A 20635-nucleotide genomic window follows, 5' to 3' on the forward strand; every position below is an offset into this window, starting at 1 on the left:
TATAGCCTAAGGGCTACTGTAGTAGTGGGAATGATGATCATCACATGTGCATAGAAGGACATAATAATTCATTTTAGGTAATCAGTGCAAGGGAAGTGAAGAGACAGGTTTTACACACCAGCAATATCCAATTAAACAGAGTTAAATGCATTTCTGAACAACTGCAGTACTGAAAAATATAAATGCTTAAGTTGGTAATATAAAGATATTTTCAAAAAAAATGTATGAATAGCTCACTATACACACATATAACTATAATATATATATATATATATATATATATATATATATATATATATATATATATATATATATATATTAACACAGATAATAGCTCACAGATAACTGTTCTATAATAGTTATAAATTCACAACAATTTAATACACTGATTTTATTTTCATCTGCAGCTCAGTTCTTTATTTTGCTGATTTTTTTTAATTTGATGTGTTCTACTTCAGACCAGTGCAACCTTCTTAATGCAAATGCTTTTGGTGTTTTAATGTTCTCCTTTTGCCTTTTTGTAGGGGAAATAATGTATGGCTAAGATTCAGATACATTGCTTATGTGACCATGTGATGCAAAACAGGGTGATCAAAGTAGCACAATGTGACCCAACTCTACTTAAAAATGACTTCTGAACATTTCTGTGTGATGACATTAAAATAATTAATGAAATTGCTGGAGAAGCTTCCACAGGTTCCATAATGAACACCAATGCATCATATACATCACATGACCTCATGAACCCATGAGTATGTAGAGAACATGCTTACAACTATTCTCGGTCACATGTGCAGTGATGCGTAGCAGCACAGATAAGAGCCCTCATAAGGGCTTCAAAGCTACATTCCTATCAATTAATTTATATAAATGGAAAAAAGTGGATGTACAGCAGAGCCTGAAAGGGAGAAGAGCAAGCAGAGGGCCGTACATTAGAACAAGAGGAAAGGAAAACTGGGATTGGTTGAGAAATCAAGGATAGATTTTTTTATTCATTATTTTGGGCAAAGTTGCATATTTTTCTTTTTTTTTTTTTCTTTCTTTTTTTTTTTTAAGAAGAATAGAGGGGTCAATCTTCCCAGACTTCTTCGACAGATCACCTTATTCTTCTCAGTTTCAACAGTAGCTGAAAACACAACAAAAAAGGGAAATATCCATAACTCAAGTGTTCCATGCATGACTGACCAGCTTAAAATTATTAGAAGTACTAACCACCTGTCCCATGTACATATAATAAAACTCAAGAACACATTCCCTAACCTCCTGTTCCCCTCCACTGGCACAGAAGGTCATGGTGGTCTCACTTCACCAGACTGTAGCAAAACCTGCACTGCTCTTCAGCATGGGTGATGCCTGTCACATCATTCAGCGCCCTGGCAAAGCAGAGCTAGGTATCCAACTTGAACTAGGGACCATCTTAAGAGTTCTCACTAGGCACTCAAAGTGGTCACTATGCAGGAAATACAGATAAATCTTCATTTCCTTCCTGTATCATCATGAAGACCTTCCACAATCAGCAACCTCAAAAGCCATGACCACTTCACATGTTATAACCTTGAGAAAACAGAAGCAGATTTAGATTGGTGCACATTGCAGGTGTCACATGCCATGCACTGGTGGGCTGCATGACAGAGCATGATGCATGGATATATTGGCATGTACATGCATGGCATGCCATGGTGGTGCTTGATGTGTGAAAGACACACTAGGCTAATTGTAGGTAGCTTATACAACTCACATCTGTCTACACACTACCTCTATAGTACCCAGTAGTACATCTAGGAGTTGCAAAATTGTTGAAGACACTAGTGTCTCTGCTGGAACAGTGACCCACTCAATAATAAAAAAGGTTCACCTCGTAGGTAAAGTTGGTGCATCCAAAGAAAATGAACGAACAGAAGACAAAGATAACGCCAACACCACGATGTAAATAAAATCCAGTAGAACTTTATTACTCAAACAAAGCTGCTAGTACTTAAACTTTCACCATAAGGTTTCATCAGGCAAGTGAATACAAAGGTTGCAACCATTTAATTTAAATCATTCATCAAAATCATGTGACAATAATTAATTCAACATTAAAGCAACACACTGCAATTTGTTGCTTATCTCTTTTAAAGCTGGTTTCAAACTAAAATTTTCATTCAGACCTGGAGATTGATATGCTTTAAACCTTAATATCCATTTATTTTCCTGCAACTCAGTATAATTAATCAAGTCGCCCCCCCAACTGCTTTATAAATGTTTTGTAATATACAGAAATTAAAAGTGTGAGACATCTGTTTGTTTAATATGTCGATGAAGTGCATTAGTATCTAGTTCCCTTTTAATTTCCGATAAGTGTTCACAGATTCTATCTTTAAGTCTTCTACTACTTTTTCCTATGTAAAACTCATTGCATTGTATACATATGGCCATATAAATTAAATTCATTGTATTACAACAACCATGACTCTTAAAATAAAAATTATTTTGTTTAATAGGATGTATAATTTGAGTCCCAGTATAAATGTATTTACAAAAACTACAGTTAAAACATTTTTGAGTACCATACTTATATATTCTAGCATTAACTAAATGTTTCTTTTGCTACTTATAGCACAGTTGTTGCTTTAGGTTAGACTGATTTTTATAATCAAAGGAAAGGTGTTGCTGTGATACATTTTTAAAAATTGGTATATGAGTCATCATATGCCAATGTTTTCTAATAATACCTTATATTTCCTAGTACTGGTATCATAAGGTAGAATACATCTAGGTGTTATATTATTACTGTTGCTGTATTTATTTTTGTGTTTATTTTTTATTTATACCATAATATTCTTTATAAGACTCCAAAAAAATTGGAAAATAGTTATATCCAACTGATCTTCCATTTCAACAGTCAATTTTGCCACCATATCCTTATTGTAGTCTCATTCTGTAAAATCCTTAGTCATAATATCTAATTGCTGTGCCATTCGATTGGAGTCAGTATTTAATTGTGCAACACGTTTAACTTGATTTCTTACTATATTATTAAAAATATATGGGGGGGTGCATGCTATTCTTGTGTAGATCGCTATTTTTCTTTATATAAGGAAGTGCCTATGGTACCATCTAAATTCTATAAAAAGGTCTGTATCTAAAACTTCTATTTTACTATAATTAATGTTATATTTAAACCTTAAAAAATCACCAGTAGAATGTAGATAATCAAAAAAAGCATGAAACTCTAAAATGGATCCATCCCAGACAAGGAACAGATCATCCACAAAACGCTTGTAGAACAATATGTTCCTAGTAAATCTATTAGTCCGATCATTAAGTACATATTCATTTTCCCATTTATTAACTACTAAATTTGCATAACCATTAGCCATCAGTGTACCCATTGCTACACCCCGGCATTGCTTAAATATCACTTCCTGAAATAAAAACGCATTATTATTTAAAATTAAATCAATTAATGCACACAGAGTTTCTATTTCTGTTGAGTTAAAATTAGGCAATGGTACCAACAAAATCTCTAATGTGGTCTATGCCTACATCATTAGGTATTGAAATAAATAAGCTATCTACATCCAAAGTTACAAAGTAATATGAAGAAATATTATGATCTTGTGACCATGTAAATAATTATTGTCACATGATTTTGATGAATCATTTAAATGAAATGGTTGCAACCTTTGTATTCACTTGCCTGACGAAGCCTTATGGTGAAAGTCTAAGTACTAGCAGCTTTGTTTTAGTAATAAAGTTCTACTGGATTTTATTTACATTGTGGTGTTGGAGTTATCTTTTTCTTCTGTTTGTACAGTGACCCACCCACACATGTTCAGTGCACTTTGTGACCATTCATGTATGTTCATGGCAAGGTACGAGCCTCATTCCTAATTAGGCTGCTTTGGTCTATTATATATTGCATAGCATACGTGATCCACAGACACATAACCTAAAGTTTCTCAACCTAAGTACCATGCTAGAAGCTTAGAAATTGTGTAATAAAGGCAGCCACACTTTTTGTGATAATCATGGTAGTACAGACATTTGCTGATGACCAAAAGAGTAGTAGTGGACAAAGAAGACCTCTTTCCAGAGAGAAAGGCCAAAGCTATAGTGGCTGTGGTAGGTCCACAAGGGAAAGTAAGACAATGTATGAATAACATTATTACTGTCCTGCTGTTGTTGGAGGATGGTTGTTCTTAATCTACTTGCTGACAGGGGTTGGGGACACAGAAGGTCTTGTGATCAAGCTCTGGTGTATATTACTGCAGTGCTTTACAGATTACAGAATGCTGCAACTTGTAATGGAGTCAGAGGACACAGGCCATATGCAGCGGGGGCACTGACAGCCTAAATATGTATGTTTCTTGCAGGGATGCTCCATATCCACCTGCAGACAGTTACCCGAGTGGCACTGGGTGTGCTGTTAGGGTGGATAGACTGACTGTGAAATATTTGGGAAGTACATAGGCAGCTGAACCAATTATAGTAAATCCATGTATGCTGTTTATATGGACTGAGGTATACCACAAATGAAACATACAATGTTGGCATTAACCAGTTCAAAGTTACCTGGGGAGCACATTAGGAGTTGTACCTAAGATACTCAGGAATGCTTTGCAGTAGGCCTCATTATCCTGTTGTACTCAACATTTAAAAAGGCTGGGATATGCACAACACTGGCAGAGTCCATGTGTTGCCATACCTGTTTTTGTGAACTTTATTTTTCCTTGTGTGTGGGGGTACAATGACATGAAATGAGGTACATAGCTACTGCACAGTGCAGGCCAATACAAAAAGCGAACAGACAGATTACAGATTCAGACAGCAGAAGCCATCCACATGTATGACTGAGGTCAAAGATTGGATGGTGTGGGGGCATGGTGCACAGAACAGATGTACTGATGCACTGCCACACACACACACACACACACACACACACACACACACACACACACACACACACACACACACACACACACACACACACACACACACACACACACACACACACACACAAAATCTGCCACAACATGTTTATCTTGTACATACCAGATGACATGTGGTTGAGGCACATCTGTTCAGCTTCAGGTAACTGATCAATGGCACCAATCTGAAGAGTTAGCCTGTGTTTCTGAGTGGGGCAGATGATGCACAGTCTGTGCTCAGGGAGGACAAAGCAATGAGTGACTGTACTATGAGTGTGACCGATATTGGTGACCAGGCTCTGAACATATGCACATATTCATGTTCACAGACTGAGATGGTTGCTAAAAAGAGCAAGTACATGGAGAAGTCCCCCCATGTGGAGACAGACTTCTTGTTGCAGATCATCCATGGAAGACAGATATTCCTGACTGATAAAAATGACTGGGCCTTTCATGAATGTATATGGTGGGACCTTCATGCAGATGTAAATGATGTCAGTGACCATAACAGATCTGCACTACTTGTGGGCTGTAGGGTCATTAACATAATATATCCTGCCACAATAAGGAAAATCCTGTTGTATGGGAGATGATAGACACAGGTAGAGGGACCACCTGTACAGTACATCTTTACAAATACTGAGAAGTGCTTGGTATCACTGTATGGGGTGAAAGATTACTCCCTCATACCCAATAAAGGACTTGGCTTTGGAGCAGAACATCATGTACCACTACAGATAGGTGTGTCTGTAAATAGGTATTATGTAGTCCAACATCCCATAGCTATTAGCACTCATATGTTGAATATAGTCAGACATATCATCGCTATAAGCATATCTGGGTTCCAGCTGCCAAGAGATTTTACAAAAGGTATATGGGCTTACACTCTTTACATCCATACTATTGTATGGTTGATGCATAACAGGGACTAGGGATTGTCACCATGTATCACCGATACACTAGGATATTCCTATTAGCTATCAAAGGTGATGTGGTATATGGATCCTCCACCATGGATGTGGACACATCTTAACCTGACGATGACGGCAGCCAAAACACAGCAGAGTCAGTGGCCACTAATGCCATGGATCCTGGCCCATACCTGAGCTGGCTATGTCCACTGCCATTACATAATGCGCTTGCAGGGCACTCAACCAGACATAGGTCTATACCACTGAGAACACAGCAGAGCTTATTGGTGTAGTGCATGGGATGGAAGATAACCTCAGAAAGGGCTTCATATATATGCATAGCATTTTGATAGTGTACTGTGGGTAGAGTCTGTATCCTTTAGGAGCCTGGCTGCTGCCTTTCAAACATGGACTGATGCCTTCCACATGGTCTTTCCTCATCCACAATTGGGGAAACTCACTGTGAAATTGCTAAGGCATGGTCAAAGTCATGTAGTACCAGTTCTTCCACATCTACTGCCTGTGTAAGATGGCATGTGATGGTCATCATTATGGAATGTCACAGTTTGCACACACATAAAGCCTGTCATCCTTTGGGACAGCCAATGATTATACCATAGTCATTCCTCAGTTAGGACACTTCTGTGGATAGAGAAATGCATGATCAATGTAGTATCTATTGAAGGTGCCACACACACATTAACCAAACTGCAGGACCTGTGTACAACATGCTGACCACCACACCCAGTTCTGAATACCTGTCCAATACAGGAGACACTACCCACTCCCTTCATTGTGTTCCAAGCATGCTAAAACTGTCTGGCCATCACACACACACACACACACACACACACACACACACACACACACACACACACACACGTATGCATATTATTAACTCTGCCCTTTGCCAGCCCCATTCACTCTAACTCACTCCTCCTGTGCATATGATACCAACTGTGCCTTTCTCTTAGTTCTCTGTTACTTGGGTAACTTGTGTCTAATGCAAAGAATAACTAGCTCATGTACTGTATAGCATAACATGGTTGTAGTACTGGATGCATCACTGTTGCGTTTGTACATTTTAACCTGGCCTCTTAGGCAGTGTAGCCACCCAGCATGGTCATCCAGCAGCTCGGTTCTCCAACATCTCCTCCCCAGGCTCCTCTCTCACTACTGGCTCTAGCATATAGTCTCGCCTGATGGCAACACCTTGCTGTATCTGTGTGCCAACATATTGTTTAACATTGTGCACACACCAAATCTCTTATTGTCTGTTTCTGCAACATATTAATGCACACCACAAGAAGCATCTAAGGGCAGAAGCAGGCCTTTCTCACTCCAAACACACATTCAATGATGGTGGAGGTTTGTGTCAGTGTGGAGTTGTATACATTCTCTGCCATGCAGTCTGTGTTTCTTATGGCTGTCATGAGCCATATCTCCAGGGCATATTCAGTGCTGGCTAGGAGAGGAGATAATTTACCTCACACAAATCCTTTATATAAGTTGCATTTGTGCTAAATGTTCAATCATGGGCACTGCCTGGGTGGCACACTGACACATTGGTATATTATAACCTGTGCATTGCAGACTACCTGGTAGCTGACAGAATGGTATCTCTTATTGTAAATATACTGTTGTCTGTGTTCCATGTGGAGCTTTGAAGGCAATGCAGGTGCAGTCAGTGGCACCAAATACTTCCAGGAAATGGGTTATTTTATAGAATGCCTGCATGGAGTTGTTATGGTCCTTTGAAGTACTTGGAAACCACAAATGCTCCTCCATGTGCTGTAGCATAGCATTGAGGATCTAGTGTGGTATTTCTGAGGCAGAGGGTGAGCATTTACCCTCCCTGCCCTCAACTGTTCAGGGAAGATTCCCTGAGCAAGAATTTTCAATGCTGCACATATAATGATGTCCACAGCAGTATTCTATGCATCTCATTTACCTGCATGTGAGGGATGCACATATGTACTACATCCTATATGATGTCTGTGTCCATACAGTTGTGGTCCACTGTTTCTGTGTTATGGAGATGATGGGATGTTAGACATGGTGGGATCCTTCAGTAGTATGGAGGGTGACAATGAACACCATCACAAATACTGGCTGAGAAGATTGCCTCCAAAAATGACCATTTTGGCTAATGAACACTACCTTTAATATCATAACATGGTCTCTATCTCTGTTCACTATGATTTTATGGTGTACAGTATGATGAAAGGAGGTACTGCCAGCACAGCTAACTGGAATTTTGTAAATAATTATATGTCATTTGTGAATTTCAAACTAATTTATACAAGATGCTTGTGATACAAATGTACTAGAACTATATGTCATGTGTATATCAAACTGATTTGTGAGACATTTATGTTGAAAAGGTTTTTGAAAAATGATTGTGTTTGAAATATATGCACAGTGTGCCTTACTGGAGAGGACAGAAATGTACATGCACTATTGTAACTGTTTAAACGTATATGTTTTAAAAGAGGAAATTGGAGGGTTAATCTCAGTCCAGCAAACTGTAGAAAATATCTGAAATTAAATCACTTTTTAGGCTAGGCCATAAAAATTCTATCTCACAGGTTTCAAGGCAGCCAGAGACACAAAATCTGTACTAGGAAGCTTTCTGTATTGTGTTTGGGGTGAACTAATCACTACTCTGGAAGCGTAGAGGTATGCAATTGTTTGAGACTTCCAGCCCCTGCCAAAGATCTGAGCAAAAGCCCGCATGTGTGTATTTTTACAGGTAGGTGTTTATTCCTGCCATCTTCTAGCAATCGGGATTTTGCATGGGAACTAGAAGTCAGATGACCAGAAATTACGTAATTCTGCAAGCTATCCCAGCAGTAATATTTTCAATATTATTTTGAAAAGTCTCTTAGTGAGACTGAGCATTCTGTATTCTGTCCTGGGCCTGACAACAACAAGAAGGACCATTCACTACATCATCTGCCTTGCGCTATTTAGTAAGTTATTACAGTATGGTAACACTCTTAGATACAGTCAGGAATATAGTGAAGCTTAGTTTAGATATTGTTATTCTTCATTTGTCTGAGCCTGTCATATAATGCTATTTTAAATATTTCTTGTGGTTCTGAACTCTGATGTCACAGTGAATATATATTTAGGATTGTCTTGTTCTTGTATTATGTATTACTAAATACATTTAAACCTTTTACTGTGGCTGATCTTTGTAGAGATATTTAAGTTTTGAGAGTATTTGCATATTTATTTGGTGACACTGCGTGAGCCACTCCTTATAGTCTTGCTCTTGGTCAAACTACCATTTGTATTAATATTAATTTCACTCAGTACATTGGGTATCCTTGGAAGAGCCTTAAGGTAACTGGCAGGAGTATCTGGTGGCAGTCATGACTACCTTATAATCTGGGCAGAAGGGGGCATAGCTAGTAAACCTGTACAAGCCTTTCACATGTGTGTGTGTGTGTGTGTGTGTGTGTGTGTGTGTGTGTGTGTGTGTGTGTGTGTGTGTGTGTAAACCTTATTATACAGTCATTTGCATAACATGCAGACAGCTGTACTTTTTGGCCCTGCACAACTGTGCCTTTAATGTTTCTGAGTCATCCCCACTCTGTGCTCCACCATTCATCATACAGTTTTGTCTTATGCATTGCACATTTTGTTTCTGAATTTGGGCCTATATTTATGGAAACAGGATTAAAAAAATCACATAAATTTGCAGGCTTTTGAACTATGGGTACACCCCCTTACCTTTTTGTCTACTTACATCATTATATTCTATGATATTTCCTCTCAAAGAAAGGTAGGCATCAATAGTCTCAGACTACCACAGCTGTTAAATTAAGAGTGATTTTTTTTTCAGCTGCCAGCAAAGAAAAGAGTACTACAAGTGCTCACATGTTAGTAGCTTACTTCACACTTGTTCACTGCTACTTTCTTTAAATGAAGGGTGCCCTACCTCCTATTAACCCAAGAATAGTTAACTAAATATCCCTACCACCACATGACTGAACTGTACTGCACTGCATAGCCTTACCAGAACCCCAACTGTAACCCCAAACCCCCACCAGGTGCTTACCCCTATCCCTAACCTGAGCACTCACCTTACTAAAGATAAAGTCCCTGATTGGTCCTAAACCTCCCCTTCTGCTCCCTAACTCTAAACTCCCCTCCCAATGTTCAGAACATAAAACTGACTTCCTTCTCCTCAAACATAAAATCCTCAGTCACTGCCTAATCCTAAACCTCCATAAACCTAATGCGTCCCTGCCTTAGATCTAAATCTCTCTCCTGCTCACTGCCTGAAACCCTAAGCTGCACTCCCATTCCCTCCTACTCCCTCCCTGCTGGACTTTGACTACTCAGGTGAGGTTTGGCAGCTCCACTCTCTTTGGATGACTGCTGCACCTCATCCAAATATGTATTTGGGCTTCAGCAAGAGTGGCTGGTCATGCAAACTCTAAGATGTCTGAGTCCCTGTCTGCAAGATAGTGGTCCCTGATGGGCTGGGACTTGGGCAGGTTTAGTTATCTCCAAGGAAATACTTGCAATGTGTTTGAGTGTAGAGTTTATAAACATAACCAAAATAAACTAATCTCTCATTGTTATTATTTATTACATTTTAATTTTAGGCCACAAATTAAATATTTCACTAGAAGTAAATGTAAAACAAAACATGTTTGTGATGTAAGATACATTTTAAAGTGATTGAAAATACTTCTGATTGCTGGAAAATGGATTTCTTTATTATAAGATAGAGTTTAGTAACAATATTGGCTTGTATGTATATAAACAGTTAGGAAAACAGAAATATGATGTATTTCACCCAGTTATATATCTGTATTTTATTGACATAAAAATAATTAATGCTGGCATTTCAGAATATTTCTTGGTATTATACTGCTGTTCATTTCATTGCTTCCTTTTTTCATGTTGTATCACATTTACACACAATGTAGTAACTGAGTATTTATTTTGTTTTTGTGTTTAATTTGTAAGGTTCATAAACGCCACAAACGATCCTGCTGCAGGAGTATCATTGCCTAACGTATATGTGCCTTATCATGTGCGAATACTAGATACTATGGTTTTCCACAGTTATGAGAGAGGTACTTTAGTTTTCTCATTCTTTTTGTTACCTTTATTTTGATCATTTAAAGTGATTTTTTTAAATTATTTTGAGGAGACAAAGAATGTTTTCATATTTTTATACAGTAGCATTTTCGGCTTATTGTTTGCATATTATTCATAGAAGGTAACGGTACACATTGTTGCAACATTCAGTTATTCATTTTCTTGATTTGTTACAAACCACACTGCCTGCTCTGGTTTCCTCTTATTTTCTAATAACACGCCATAGGTGAATATATGGTCTACAAAATGGCCATAGGTATGCTTACCATATGTGACTAAAACATGTGTGTGTGTGTCTGTGTGTTTGTACAGATGCAGTGCCCTACCTGAGATTAGTTTCTATACATATGAGTGCCAGAACAGACTGCAGTCCCCTTGTGACCCTAAATTGGACTAACATATAATCAGATACTGAATTAGTGTTATTTAATATAATGTACACATCTACAACTTATGTTTCTGCTGTGGCAACCAAAACACATTCCATGAACATATATCATCTCCATAAGCAAATGATTTCATATTTTGTCAATGCGTGTATTATTTCCTCATACAGTTTATGACCACAGTGAGCTCAGTCCTACTCTAGAAACCCTTCATACAATAAAGGATAATGCCTTGATAAGGTGCTAGGCATTCCAGAGCATCACTCACACAAACTTAAATGGCTTAAGACGGTCAAAACTGCCTGAGCAATATGTTTTGGGAAGTGAGAGGAAACTAGAATATCCATGTAGATATTAAGAGAAGGTTTATGTACTATCATCCCATTAGCCTGAATAGTCTGATATGCAAAGCTATGGAACACATCATCATGGACCTAATAAACAAGAATACAGGGGATCTCCAAACTCTGGATCCCACACAGTTTGGTTTTGTGAAGGGTAGATCATGCCTGCTCAACTTGTTCGACTTATTTGAGTCAGTCACCAGAGCTATGGATGAAGGCAAGGTGGTTCATACAGCCTATCTTGATTTGGCCCAGGCTTTTGATACAATTCCCCACTCAGGAATCTTAGAAAAATTCACTAAGCTTGGCATCAACCCCTATATCACTAGGTGGGTTGCTAACTGGCTCACAGATAGAACACACAGTGTAAAAGTAGCTGACTCCAAATCAGACTGCCGATTAGTCACGAGTGGATTCCCACAGGGTTTGGTCCTGGGTCCTCTCCTGTTTGGTATCTACTTCTTTGAAGTCCAGGCCAACACAAAGGGTCTCTGGCTGACAAAATTTGCAGACAATTTCAAGTTGGGAGCTATTATTAACTCCCCAAGTGATGTTGACATCCTACAGAATGGCCTCAATGTGACCAACGACTGGTGTCAAAACCATGGCCTTAAGCTCAATGTCAAAAAATGTGTCGTCATCCCTTTAGGAAAAACCTGGTTGCCATGAATTACCACATTGATGGTAGTCCACTGAACACAGAAGACGTTATAAGAGATCTGGGAACATAGGTTGACAGCAACCTCTCTTTTGATCACCACATTGCCACTGTGGTCAGAAAGTCCTTCTGTGTGGCACATCTCATTACTAAGGGTTTTCATCCAGGAAGGCCAGTCATCGAGTGCAATGCCCCATTTGGCATGTACCTCACTAGACACCTGCAACAACTGGAGAAGCTGCAAAAGTACCTCACAAAGAGGATCCTAGGCCTTAAACACTTGTCCTATATGGACAGACTCAAAAAACCCCAACTATTCTCTGTCTCATATCGCCTACTTAGAGGCGATCTCTGCTTGACTTACAAAGCCATGCCTGACCCAGATCTGTTAGAAATGCTACATCTAAAGAAATCCCAATCCCTCCACACCACATGTTCCAGAGACCTCAACCTCATTACTACAATTAACAGAACATGTTGGAGGGACAGGTTCATAACCCAGAGACTGCCATGCTATGGAACAGACTTCCCATACATGTCAAGCAGAGCACCCCGCTGACCCTCTTCAAGAGAAATCTTGATGAGTGGATGGGAAACAGAAAATTCACCCCGAGGATAACACTAGTGGCTCTACTCGACAGAGGCACTGGGAACTAAGGTTGGGTGGCACTATGCCAGGGTAATCCAATGGCTAGGCTTGTAAAGGCCCCAGGGCCAATAGTCTAGTACACACCTATGAACCTAGGAAATGTAGAGTGGGAAAATCCCAAGCATCAGAAACACTGAAAACTAATGCCTGACATTCAGAGAAATCTCTCAAAAGAAGGAAATCACTGCCAATGCAGACTTAGAAATTGTACTGCTAGTGATCTACTACGGAAAACAGAGGTTGGCGTCATCTTCCTAGATTTCTTCTGCTTTGAGCAGCTGACACTCATGGAATTTCACCAGCTGTAGATATACCAAAAAAATGTAAATACACACCTAGACAGTAATCAGAGTTAAGGATCAGTCCCTTTATTCTGGATCTCTGTGGCAGCATAACTAACGTTTGACGCACCGTACTGCTGTCTTTCTTTAGTAATGTGACAGTTTAAGAACATATTATTTTACCTATATTTTAGCTTAAACAGAGCATGCTATTCCAGCATTTGACTTATTAATCTTAACTGTGGAAAAATGTGTGATTTTTGCTGCTGTTACAAGGCTGGAGAAGCAGCTACACAAACTGTGCAGTATCACAGATGCCACAGTGAAATATTTTAGAAAACAAAAGTAATTACATAGTTGCTACAAAACCACAACATTGTACATCAGCATACTAACATTCTCACTCTGCATTTCTTGATGACAGAATGAATCGTTTCAAAATGGAAATTCAGTAGTTTAGGTTTGTTTGTTTGTGTCTTTCGGCTTTTCCCGGTTAGGGGTCGCCACAGTGAAACTCTGGTCCGCTAATGATTGGCAGTTGACTTTTACATACCAGCTTGCCAGGCCTGATGCACAACCTTCAACAAAGGTACACCCATTCACGCATGTCTCCATGCAGAAGACACTCTAGCTGAGAATCGAACCGAGCAGCGTCTTACTGTGAGGCGAAAACGCTACCACAGCAAATGTCATAGAATTACTGCAGCAAGAAATTCAGCTTGGTCAACTCATGAGTGGGACTGTTAAGGACACAGACTTTGGTGTATTTATATGAAGCCAATTCAGCCATGTTGTTGTATCCTTCGGCTTTTCCCAGTTTGGGGTCGCCACAGCGGAACTCCGGTCCGTTAATGAATGGCAGTAGATTTTTACATACCGACTTGCCAGGCCTGACGCACAACCTTCAATGAAGGTACGCCCATTCACGCATGTCTCCACACAGAAGACTATTTAGCTGAGAATTGAACAGGACAACATCTTACTGTGAGGTGACAGCGGTACAGCAGCACCACCACCGCAGCTCCAATTCAGCCATATTATCCAATTAAAGCAATGAAAGATGTGAGCAACATGAAAAAAAAACATCTGGACAGAACAATATAAAGCTGTCAAAATTTATGAATGAAACATATGATTCAGATAATGTCAACAATTTTCCCTTTATTATCCTAGCCTTGGAACTGTTCAGTATGAGATATTTCACTAATCATTGCTATATCTTCTGAAATGCAAATCTCTGTAGCTACTGATACAGTCTTAATTCATTCTCTTTTAGACATGCAGAAAACTAGGACACATTGCTGGATATGGCAATCCCGTACCCCGAACTGTGAGTGACTGTAGAATTTTTGGGAATCATGATGGTATTGACTGCATGATGCCAAAGTTTTGCTTCTACTTACAGAGACATAAGGGGCATTAGTACTTTCCTACCTTCCTACCTTAGGTATGTATCCTAGAATTTAATTTGCCTTAGCTGCTACACTTTCACTTTAGGATTGTGGTTTGCATTTTCTATAATGGTATTTTTAGGAATGTTCCTTTTTTGGAATTGTTAGTGTGATTCATTTACTTGTATCTTCACTCCGTGGAATGTCATTCTGTAGTAAGGGTGTTGGAACCACAGGGTGACAGGGGCTAAGCACCCCCACTCTTCAAAGTCACATGGACAGTACTCTTGGCTGACTCGCTCGTCAGGTGAAGATATTAAAAACAACAACAACAAAAAAAACACATTCAATTACATTCAATTAAAATTGCAAAAAATAAAGAAACAAGCGTGTTTCTTAATTTTTTGCTACAATAATTGAATTGGAGTTTTCAATGTGGTGAAAAAAAAGGGAGGAGCTGTGCGCTATTGGTCCCACCTGCATCTTCATCTTATTGGTTGCTAATTGCTGCCGACTAAAGATGCAGATACAATGCAGACATCATGACTGGCTGCTTTGTCCTTTTACAATAAAACGTTTGATATGGAGAAAGCATTCCTCTAAAGTCCCATGATTTCTATTGCATGAATGTTCCTGATTTTGCCTTATATTTTCTGCTGTGCAGTCCTTGTAAAATTTTTATTTTCTTGTAAGTCACCCAGCAAGAATTAAAGTAAGTCAATAATGCCTGTCAGTAGAGTTTCATACTTCTTATTCAAAACTGCAAGCTGCGCAAAAACTGAAGCCGGGGTCTTCTGTATAAGTCTGTCACTTTGCATTTGTGGACTGTTCACTCCAGGAGGAGGCTCTGCAATCTTTTGTTTAGAGCTATGATTAAGCTCTTTTACAAAATTCATTACAACTGCCTCAAAGGGATATTTTTCCTCCATTATGGGAAGGAATAAGTCATTTCTTACTTTTGACAGAAATTTGAGAAAAAGAATAATTGTCTGTTCTTGTCAGTAAAGTAGTATTAACTTACAGTATATTAGCAAAGCCCTTTTTCAAGAAAACATAATTACAGCCTAAAACAACTGTTCATAGATATCTCCAAAGAAGAGCATTACACCATTTCCATTATGTAGTTTTTAGTGGGTTTCTACAAACAGATAATATAATTACAGTTACTTTGTTTAATCCTGCAGTCACAGTTTTTTTAAATAATTGATTCATTTTTAGTTTTTCATTTTTCTGTTTTGCTGCTATCCAGGTGTGTTACTAGATTTTTGTTGTAAAAGAAAGTATGTTCTGCATGCACCACGCTGACTTTTCTTAGAATGATTTGTCACTTTACTTGAAATATATGTACTCTAAAATTGTGACACTGATTTTGAGTTTCCTGGTTAAACATTCCCATAGATCAGAGTTGCTGAGAGCCTGAACACTTAAACATGGATCAACTTGCATTCTGTGCTTTTCAGCTGTGTATAACATCAGGTGGTAATAGTGCACACTGTCTACGGCATCATACACTTAGATCACTTTTTTGTTTAATATTTATGGAAGACAGTTTGGGGTAATGTGTCCTATAGTTGAAGTGAAGTTGATTATTATGGCTGTTATATACACCCAATAGTTACAGTGAAATGGATTACTAAGACTCCTATTTTGCAGTTTTTCCCACATGAGAAATGATTGCAATAACTGGCTGGCTGTGAGTGTTGGGGGGTGGGGGTACAAGTTGGGCATGAAAGCAAAGGGCAGTTACATGAGTTATGCAAAATTGTCATTAATATGGCTAGTTTATGGAAGATTGAGCATGGACAGTGGTTACTTGTAGTGAATAAGAAGATGATCTGTAGACTCACTTAATTTGGCTCTTCTTCTCCACAAATAGTGTGGCCCCAGAGGATGGTTATATTAATAAAGGGGTGTAGGTGGTGCAATCCCTCGTAAAACACAAGGCAGACTTGACAGAATCCTATGATAGATATAGAAGCCAGTTAGAAAGACTAGGTATGCAGTTATGTCTGAAATGCTACAAGTAACCAATACTGAGAATGTGTAAATGTGTTGAAGAATGAGAGGTTAGAATAAATTATTGTCCACATTTTTTTGATGTTCCTCAAAATTAGACATCAGAGGTATACAGAGAAGGTGAATGCCTTAATGGGGAAAGAGGGAAGATATGCTGCATGTGAAAACACATGGTCATTATATGAAAACAATCAAATGAAAATACATGGCTTTTAGGGGCCAGTGTATCTGTCTAATAACTGCAACAAGCTGAAATATGGTATTGTGGCCAATATATTTTTTGTTTTCTTCTCAGTGAAACATTAGCAGTATAAAGAATGTGGATATCATTTTTGGGGGGCATGTGATGTATGAAGGCAAACAGCTGTTACCGGATCACTTCTGGCTGATTATTGATCTGTTAAACAGCAATATTACCATTATGTTTCCATGACTTTTTCTAAGTCAGAGGTAGTGTACCTTCTCAGCAGGAGTATACTGCACTGGGATGAATGCATGTTTTGTACCAAAGCTATTTTTTATTGTGAATTGCCTTCAGGAACTGAAATATGCCCTCTTAAACATAATTAGTAAATCTAGCATTTCAGAGGGCTTTTGTTCTCACAATATCACAATACACCTTGCTTCTACCTAGATGCTCTGCACAAAAAGCTAGGGCAAGTGATTTCCAGGCTCAGTCCTGACTGATTATTGATATAGTTTGAAGGTGGAGAACAAGATATGTCAAAGTGCCAAATGGCCATTATTTGTATGTGATTCTTTTGCAGCCAAAGGTAGTGAACTGTCTCAGAAGTTAGATATTCTATTGAACAGTGTGCATTTTGACATTTTGCAGCAAATACTTGATCAGAAGTTTTTCACTTTTTATTCTGAGCTCTATGTGTAACTGGCATATGGTTTCTTATATACAGCCGGTAAATCTAGGTTTTCCGAAGACTTTGTTTTTGGGTGCTACTTGACCTCTGGTCAAAAGAGGTGGAGGCAGCTGATATGTGACATCAAATGTCTGTGATGGGATCACTTTGATTTGCTTATTGATATGATTTTAGAGAGGATGACAGTATCTATCAAATAGCAGGATGGCCGTTGTATATTTGTGTGATTCCTCCACAGTTAAATGTAATGTACACTCTCAGAAGGGGCACACTATTCAAGGGGGATATGTTTGTGTTATATCAGAGTGCCTTTTAAAAAGTCCATGAAGTTTTTTTTTTTTGTTAAAGAATCTTCTATGGGGAACTAACATGAGACTTCTTATACATAGCTATCAAAGCCGGCATGTCAAAGGACTTGTGTTACCACATCCTACATTGTGCTTGGTTTCTACCTGGGGACTACTTGACCTCTGTGCAGGAGGTTGGGGACAGATTTTGTTTGAAATCAAATAGAAGTTTCAGAATCTCTTCTGATTTATCACTGATATAGTTGTAACATGCTGTGACTACAATGCCATGTTTTCAAACAGCTAAAGCTGTGGAAAGAAGCTCAGAGGTATCCATTACTGGAAGCTCTGTGGAAGCTGTGGTGAGACCAGCATTAGTAGTAGCCAGGCAGTAGCCATTCATGTGCCTCCCCTCTTTTTTATCATTCTTGACAAGTTAATACTTTGTTTTCAGTAAGTACTGCTTGATTTGTTTCTAACTTCAGAATATCTGCCTAAATACTCCATCCTTAAATTTTAAGGGTCTAAGTATTAGTTTTCCCTCAAGTGTTTGGCAGTGCTCTGTGTAGACTCAGGCACCTTGAGTGATGTTTTTCCTGTAAAAGCACAACTGAAATTTCTCCAATATCTAGTTGCACACAGGACAGCTAGTTTGCAGTGACAAGCACTGTCCACATAGTTGCAATCCAAATACTCCTGACAGTGATTGATATTCTGACTCCAGCAGTTTAATCAATAAAAAAGGGTCTATTGCCATGGATATGAACGTTCTTACTATCTCCTTTACTGGCTTGGTGAATATGGGCATCCTGAGACAATGCAGAAATTGCCTCATGTTTACTGACATCCAGTTAATTCTTAAACAAAGTAATATGGTATGTGAGTGATGTATTTACACACAATCACTGGAGACAAAGCTCTCACATAAAATTAATCCTAATGTCAATAAGGTTGTCAGTAGTACACATGCAGCACCCATCACGCGCAATTCAAAGCAGACATATAGATCCACATATACTAAGGCACTTACATGTAACCTTCCTAAACTACAAAGTCCCGCTAGACAATGTACACATAAGAAATACCCTCAGCAGCCTCAAATGCGCTCTTTCAAAACAACACCCACATCAACACATAGAGCTACATCTCATGGAGCATCTACCTCTAAGCCCATAAGGCAAGTCAACACACAATCCAACATTTTAGTCATTGGAGACTCTGTCATGAGACACACTGATGTCCCTCTCACCAGGCTGAGTAAGGAGAAAGTTACGGTCAGTTGTTTATCAGGGGCTAGGATCTGCCACATTACCCATGCACTCATATCATTGGACCACAATTATTAATATGACTCAGACATAGTTCATGTGGGAGTAAATTACCTTAGATGTACCTCCCTAGACTATATGAAGAGATACATCATAGATCTCTCGGAATATTTGTCTCAGGCTAGTATGAGCCTAGCATTGAGTAGCATTTTACCTTCTCCAAGAACAATGTCACAATACGAACAAAAGATGATTGACTTTAATAATTGGCTTAGTTTCTAGTGTCATTCTATGGGGGCACAATATTTGTCAGCATGGAAGGAGATGGTCAACACACCACGCTGCTTTGCTTTGGTCTGCACCCCTTCCCTCTAGGCTTTTGAATATTAGCTGAAGCATTGTCTTCCCCCATAGTGCCTTTTTAGGCAATGCCAAAATGAATGTACTTTCGTTCCAACATAGCAAATCAAAACCAAGAAAATCTAAAGGTATTACTGCTCACTGCTAGGAGCCTAAACAAAAAAACCCCACTCCCTGGAAGCTGTCTTTACCCTAGAGAATGCTGATGTCTGTGCAGTCTCTGAGATGTGGTTTAAAGCTGTGGAGAGCACACCAACAGTGCAAGTTTATAATGCGTTCCACACATTTAGACCAATTGTGGGTCTGTCCAAGATGGTCGACCTTCTCGGTTCATTTCTGAGCTCCATGGAAAAGCCTCCTAGCACCGGCGACCCGGAAAGTTGGCGCAGGGCTCGCATCCACATCTGATGAAGTAAACCAAATGAAAACATATAGACTGAGATTTCAGAAATGTTAATGTGTATTGGGATTTCTATGTGCTGTGGTTTTGTGCAATAAATATTGTTTTTAAAAGTGCGTGTTTCCTGCTTCCTTGGGTACCTTGGACTTTTGTTTCAAGTGACTGCTAGTGCTTGTAAAGAAAATTTTGAGGACATTTAGACCAACTACTTCACAGGCAGGGATGAAAGGTGGAGGTGTCTCTATTTGCATCACAAATAAATATACTTCAAGGCTGGTCAAACAGAACAATGCACTTGAGCTGCTCCATGTTCAAATCACCATAGGTAAAATCCAATACCACTTCCTTGCAAGCTGTAGGTCCCCCCTATGACCCAGGAAACCCATACCATGTATTTAAATTTATTAGAAACACTAACCATCCAACCAAATACCATATTCATGGGTGACTTTAATTAACTCACTATTAACTGGGAATCTTATAGAACATCAAATGTACATGCACAGAGATTCCTGGATTTTGTAAACAAAAACTCCCTGGACCAGATAGTCAATACACCAACCAGGGGTGCAACCATACTGGATCTGGTCTTCACTAATATGGGAGAGTACTGCACACCCCCTACTGTAATGCCTTCCCTGGTGAGGTCAGACCACAAAATGGTCTCCTTTGAAGTAAAAATAAAACCTGGACCCCCTGCTCAACCGAGAATATTCAGGAACTATTCTAAGGCTAACCTCCTGCTATTAAGTGAGGACCTGGCAACATTTCAAGT

At 38.9% G+C, this 20635-nt stretch overlaps 1 protein-coding gene across 1 annotated transcript in view; it reads right to left on the reverse strand.

Annotated features, from left to right (window-relative positions):
* Nucleotides 1–20635, reverse strand: part of LOC122792828 (alcohol dehydrogenase class-3-like) — a 286376-nt gene that overhangs the window by 34143 nt on the left and 231598 nt on the right. The gene's annotated exons all lie outside the window — the stretch shown is intronic.

Source organism: Protopterus annectens, chromosome 2.part0 (assembly GCF_019279795.1).
Source record: "Protopterus annectens isolate FY-2018-M chromosome 2.part0, PAN1.0, whole genome shotgun sequence".
Lineage (NCBI taxonomy): Eukaryota > Metazoa > Chordata > Ceratodontiformes > Protopteridae > Protopterus > Protopterus annectens.